The sequence below is a fragment of the Etheostoma spectabile genome, unplaced genomic scaffold (genome assembly GCF_008692095.1).
Source record: "Etheostoma spectabile isolate EspeVRDwgs_2016 unplaced genomic scaffold, UIUC_Espe_1.0 scaffold00569776, whole genome shotgun sequence".
Classification (NCBI taxonomy): Eukaryota; Metazoa; Chordata; class Actinopteri; order Perciformes; family Percidae; genus Etheostoma; species Etheostoma spectabile.
This window is the reverse complement of record NW_022605314.1, coordinates 40,784-46,896: the sequence shown is the minus strand read 5'-3', so window position 1 is coordinate 46,896 and position 6,113 is coordinate 40,784. Positions and strand designations below refer to the sequence as shown.

The following is a 6,113-nucleotide window of genomic DNA, read 5'->3' as shown; positions in this document are numbered from 1 at the left end:
ACTACGGTACATTTGGGTGGTCACGTGGCTTTAAATAGCCAACAAGACCCGCCCTCATGTGTATTTGAACCAATGACGGTGCGTTCTCTGCTGCACGCGTCACTAAAAGACCGACGAAGACAAAATGCTGCGCCACGCAGTAACCGGCGGTAGATGTAATGTGTCCGGCACAAACGGGGTTAAAGTTGTGTGAAGTGTAATCTTCTCTGAGGGTGTTGTGTTCAGGGACAGTGAGTAAATGTTCCGGTTGGAGAGAGAACACCAGACAGACGAGTAGTCTATGATCCTTGTAGTAAATGATGTGCTTACATGGCCTTGTTTGGATCTACTGAAACCAAAGTTGCAAAGCTCTTTGTTGGAAAGGGTCTGAATGTGGGACTGAGGGGACGGCCGAGGAAGAGGAAGTGGGACAATTGGGTGGACAACTGCTGAGACGTGTCTCTCTGCACTTTGCCTGCATCTTGTCTGCAGAACTTAACTGTAATGAAGGACGCTCCAACCTCCAACTGCAAGCGTCAAACTCTTCCTTCCTGAATAAGAACCCAACACTGTGCACTTCTGCATGTCGGCCCACGTTGGGCTCAGAGAGCCGGTGGAACATAATCTCCTATATTATATTATTATTATATTATTATTATGTTATTATTACATTATTTACAGCTGGAGTACAGACCCTGAAGATGAAAGTTCACTCCGATTACTTCTGGCCTGTCAAACTTTGCCAGACTTTGTCTCCACAAGAAGTACACATCATTAAGATTACTGATAACACCCACTCGAGGTATTAATATATCAATATTTAATGAAGAGGTGAGGATGAGTAATGGTTTGAATATTAAATGTGTATTAATGAGTTACCGGGGGGTTTCTCTCGGTGATCCCTCCGGGTATTTCATCTACTTTGTTGGAGAGTTTTGCAGGAGTCTAGTTTTACTGACGTCACTGATCTACTTCTGTTTCTCTTTTCTTTGGGGCATCAAAGCTTGAAGCAAAATAATATCAGAATAATAAGTTTTTACAACCTTAAAACTAATGCAAACATCTCATAGGTCAAGCTACAATATATATTATATTTCTTTAATAGTCGGATACAACACGTGGCAATCAGACAGGGCTGCAGGACTCCAGTCCGGTCTTGGACTCGAGTCCGGACTCAAGACCGTGTTTCTATGGTCTCGGACTCGCTAGTATTTGGACTTGGACTTCTCTCGGTCTCGGCCGCTGGTCTTGCCCGATGTGGCTTCTGGTCTTGACCGAGTCCAGGTGTCTTTATTATATTGATAATAATATTGGAAGGAAAGTCAAACCCAAAATGATTGTCTTGATACTGTCATGCATCAGAGTCTTGACACGGACTCAAACCTCTTTGGACTTGGACTCGACTAGTCCTGGTCTGGACTCGACTAGTCCTGGTCTTGGACTCGACTAGGTGGTCTTGACTACAGCCCTGCAATACGATGTCAAATCTAATTTGGGCGAAGGGAATGGACATTGGTCCCCACGACTGGGTTCCTACAAAAACGTATGCAGAGCAGATTCTATGATGTCCCATAAAATAAGTCACCAGCTGCGTGGTCACATGACCGCTAAGTTTAATAATAATAATAATAAAACATTTTATTTAGAGGCGCCTTTCTTGGGACTCCAGGATACCGTACAGGGTATTCATACATGAAAAACAGCAAAAATAAGACTTTACAGTTAAATGGATCCAACAGAAGGTTAATGAGGTCTCTGTTGTTCCTGAGATCCTTTTTAAGTTCAGGTCACTGTCTCCTCTATATTCCGTTTCCTATGCTAAGCTAAGCGAGCAGGCCAGACCGGATAATGCGTTTACACCGAGAGATGAACGATTGTTGTCTAAAAAACAGGATGTGAACATGAAACTCTGTGTTCCTGAACGCCTCAGGAGTCAGCCAGTTTCCGTAGTGTAGTGGTTATCACGTTCGCCTAACACGCGAAAGGTCCCCGGTTCGAGACCGGGCGGAAACATTGCTTTTTTAATACTTTATATATTTTTTTAATCATTTTTTGGGACAGAAAAGTAAAAACTGTCCGTTAGAAATAGACTTGACATGTAAAAGCTGAACTTCCAGCTGTACAAAACGTTCACTTCATTTCTGTTTGTATCATATATCATAGTACATATACTCTGTGAACCATTAGTCTATTATGTTATTTGCACATATCTGTAAAATTTCTACTTATAGTAATATCCACCTGTATATTATATTCAGTACATATCCAGCTGTAAATCTTGCTCACAATACTAGTTATCTATATTTATATTCATAGGACAACCCGTCTGTAAAAATTCTGTTTATAATAGTATTCATTTCTATATTTATTCAGTACATATCCATGTCCTACACTTATGAACCAGTGTATATCCTGCACCTGCTGCTGTTGACCTTCTGGTTAGACCTGAACTGCATCTCGTTGCCTCGTACCTGTGTAATGACAATAAAGTTGAATCTAATCTAATCTAATCTAATCTAATCTAATCTAATCAGCTATTGTGATAATCACTTCCTCCTTTATCGGTGTGAACCAGGTCCACGGACCAAGCTTCAGCCCAAAAGGCTCGTAGCACCCTGCTGCATCTAGGGCAGCCGGGCCTCAGTCTCTCCTCCACCTTACACCCCCCATCACCTAAAGCTCTCTCTCAAAGGTCCTGGACAAGACAACATTAGTGCACATTAAAGTGGTTCTTTATGTGTGTTTTATGATTTTAGATGTCTGAGTTCTCTCATCTCTGTTATAAGAGACCAGACCATCAGACCATCAGACCACCAGACCACCAGACCACCAGACCACCAGACCACCAGACCATCAGACCATCAGACCATCAGACTACCAGACCACCAGAACATCAGACCATCAGACCATCAGAACATCAGACCATCAGACTACCAGACCACCAGAACATCAGACCACCAGACCATCAGAACATCAGACCATCAGACCATCAGACCACCAGACCATCAGACCATCAGACCACCAGACCATCAGACCATCAGACCCGTCCCTATTATCCGGTCTTGGCTGTCAGAGGAGATCACGTTCCCTCCCAACCAAGGCCAAACTCTGCATATCACGTCATAGATTTATGTTATTTTCAACAAAATGTGTTACTTTAATCCAAATTTAAACTGAATGTGAATTGTGGAACTTGAAATCCAGTGCAACTGTTATGGGAATAATAACTAATATTTAATAATGTGACTGTGGGTGGGTGAGTGTGAAGAACTTGGATGAAGGCCCGATGTCATGAGGCTGGATTAAAGGGTGGAGATCATGCATTAATACACTTCTTTTAGTCTTTAATTACTCTCCCCCCATCATGTTTGTGAGTGGGGGGGGGGGCCAAAACCCCTCAAATATGACGTTCAACACCACTGCAAACTACAACCTCATAATAATAAACTCCACTCAAAATTTACTGAAGAAGTTGAAATAATAATAAATAAAGTTGAAATAATAAATTCCTGCATTTGTTCTTCTTCTAAGATGTGGTTGTGATTCACACAAACTTGCAATGCCAACGTTGAAATGAACAACTTTGCAGACTTTAAATTTAAAGTGCAAATTTGTTCATGTTACATATTTAAAAATATATATCTTGACTCCATTCAAGCAATGGATTCAATGTTAAAGGAGGAATTTGGTTCAATAAATCTGTTTTGGTAAGTCTGTGTACTGAGAGTTTTCTTTACGTTTAACGTTAACTTTTAAAATCTTTTAGTCTAATCTCTGTGTTTGTGTGATTGTTTACTGCTTATGTTTTTACCGCATCAAACTTCATTTTGGTGTTGTTGCCATGAGCTTGTGTATAGTTTTATTATTGGACATAGGTCACAGTCCAAATGCCAGAGAGACAGAGGACGGGACAATGGGAGGAGAGGACAGAGGTGGGAACCTTCCTGTTGAGACTGTGATGGACAATCATTGATAATCCTCCAATAAATGATTTGTTTTGGACAGCTGTGATTTTATTTGATTTTTTTATTTAACCAGGACGTCCCTTGAGATTGAAATCTCTTTTCCGAGGGAGACCCGGCCGAGACGGCCCCCCAGTTACGATTTAAAACAGAAACACAGCAGAGACAAAATCCCAGCTAGAGGACAGGAGCAGGTCACCTGTGGCAGTTGTATTTTTGAGTTACATGGCCTTAAATTCATTTAATTTAAAGTTTTCCAAGTTATTCCAAGACCACGGAGCAAAGTAAGAGAAGGCTTTTCCCCCAGCTCAGTAAAACCCCCTTGGAACCTGGTAAGAGCGCCACCTGGTGGGACAATGCATCGTGGGATTGTTAGAGGAAAGCAGTCTACACCTCAGGGACAATACTTTTTCGTCACACTGGAATTTTTGAGAGGACTATGTAGAACATAAATGTCCACACATTGACATTTTTTTTATTTTTATTTTTTTTTCAGGACAACGCACATTGATGAACCTGCACATCAGAACACGTAAATGAGCCAGATTGTAGCCCGAGGGCTAATGTCCATCTGCAGTCCAATGGGCAGGTTAGAGTTACAGTAAAAAGACACAGGATAGTAGCATTTAGTTTATAAAATCAAGAAGAAACAAGTAGAAAAAAAAGAGGAGAAAACCAAAAAAACAAAACAAAAACGGGACAATTCATTAGTAAAAAAACAAAAACAAGTTAGCGGTGGATACATGTCTGGTTAGCTCTAAGCCACAGCTTCACCTGGCTCTTAAAGGAGGCCAGAGCAGGACGCTCCCTTATAGCTGGAGGAAGTGTGTCCCATAATGCACTGCCTTTAATAGAGAGGGCATTATGACTGAATGAGGTTTTTCTAAAAGGAACCTCCCAGTCCCCGTTTACAACTGCTCTTGTGATCCGAGTGTGTCTAAATTTAATAAACTCCAGCAAAAGGAGGTGGTGCCAGGCCATGAAGTACTTTATAAATTAAGCATAGTGAAGAAAATTTACAATAACTATCAAAACTCAGTAAGTTGTATTTCTCTAAGATATTGCAATGATGATAAGAGAAAGGCTTTTTATCCAGAGTCTTAAGTGCCTTTTTGTACAGGACCTCAACTGGTTTTAGGGTGGTAGTACCCGACAGAGACCAGCTAGTGATGCAATAGTTTACATGTGAAAGTATCATTGAATGCAGAAACATCAGAGCAGCTGAGTCTGATAGAGATCCTCTGATTTGTTTAAAATTATGAAGATTGAATTTGATTTATCTGTCCCTCTTTCCCACCTCTCAGGGCACATTCCCTGTTCCCCGGGCCGCTTCGCTGCCATTTTACATTTTCATAGTCTCTCGCCATTTCATCACAAGGAAAATATAGACATTGTAACTTTAAGCTGATCTAATGTTTTACCAAATGTAAACAATCAGGTAGACAATAATGTTTCCGCCCGGTCTCGAACCGGGGACCTTTCGCGTGTTAGGCGAACGTGATAACCACTACACTACGGAAACTCGCTATAGCGTGGTGCGTTCAAGAACATACAGGATATTTCAAGTTCATGGTCGAATCCAGTATCCATCATAGGTAAATAAAGTTTGAATAACTGTTGTAATTCATACAAACTTGCAATGCCAATGTTGAAATCTACTTTGCAGACTTTAAGGTTAAAGGGCAAATGTGTGCATTTTACATATTATTTAAAAATATATACCTTGAATCCATTCTGTTTGCAATGGATTCAAAGTTAAAGGAGGAATTTAGTTCAATAAATCTGTTTTAGTAAGTCTGTATACTGTGAGTTAGGTAGCAGGTAGCAGATCAAGCTGGGATTTTTCCAGATATCCTGGTTCAATTTAGACTTGACTCGATTTTGCTGGCTGATAGTCTCACCCACATCTTCAACCTTTCCCCCCCCAACTACAGCACCGTTCCCTCCTGCTTCAAGACCACAACCGTCGCCCCCCTCCCCAAGAAGAGCCCACCCACTTGCCTGGATGATTACAGCCCAGGAGGCTCCCTCCCCCCATCGGGCCACATCGCTACTTGCAGTAGAGGCTTCTCCAGCAGGCTGAACCGGGCTCCCTCCCTCCCCCACTCGGGCCACACGTCCTGCCAGCACAATCCGTTCTGCGCATGTGCAAGATGATATCAACATGAACGC

The 6,113-nt window shown here is 41.7% G+C and overlaps 2 non-coding genes across 2 annotated transcripts; one reads left to right on the top strand and one right to left on the bottom strand.

Annotated features, from left to right (window-relative positions):
• The first annotated feature begins 1,919 nt into the window (after window positions 1-1,919).
• On the top strand, window positions 1,920-1,992 carry trnav-aac (transfer RNA valine (anticodon AAC)). The gene has a single exon. It is a non-coding gene; the product is annotated as a tRNA-Val (tRNA).
• Window positions 1,993-5,390: 3,398 nt separating this feature from the next.
• On the bottom strand, window positions 5,391-5,463 carry trnav-aac (transfer RNA valine (anticodon AAC)). The gene has a single exon. It is a non-coding gene; the product is annotated as a tRNA-Val (tRNA).
• Window positions 5,464-6,113: the final 650 nt, after the last annotated feature.